This window comes from Apteryx rowi, unplaced genomic scaffold (assembly GCF_003343035.1).
Source record: "Apteryx rowi isolate R43461 unplaced genomic scaffold, aptRow1 scaffold_263, whole genome shotgun sequence".
NCBI lineage: Eukaryota > Metazoa > Chordata > Aves > Apterygiformes > Apterygidae > Apteryx > Apteryx rowi.
The window spans coordinates 224,936-225,160 of NW_020449008.1; the positions used below are offsets into that span (position 1 = coordinate 224,936).

Sequence of the window (225 nt, forward strand, 5' to 3'; positions counted from 1 at the left end):
GGCCCTTTCCCCCTCCCTCACCCCGCCGACAGGGTCTGAGCCCCCGCCTCTCCCTCGGGCTCGACCCGAAACGGCGCCGCCCTCACCTGAAGCGTCGGGAGCTTCCCGCCGGCGGCGGGTGAGGGAGGGAGGCGGCGCGGAGGGAAGCGGGAAAAGTCCCTGCGCTGCGCCGGGCTCCAACCGCTCCGACTGCCGCCCCCCGCTCCCGCCTGCGCCCGACTGCCG

General features: G+C 76.9%; 1 protein-coding gene across 7 annotated transcripts in view; it reads right to left on the reverse strand.

Moving 5' to 3' along the window:
• The window catches only part of PACSIN2 (protein kinase C and casein kinase substrate in neurons 2), a 72,341-nt gene extending 72,116 nt beyond the window's left edge, over nucleotides 1–225 (reverse strand). For all 7 annotated transcript variants that reach the window (XM_026067813.1, XM_026067821.1, XM_026067819.1 and 4 more), the window contains exon 1: nucleotides 87–225. The gene's annotated coding sequence lies outside the window, so the exon portion shown is untranslated. The remainder of the gene's footprint in view (nucleotides 1–86) is intronic.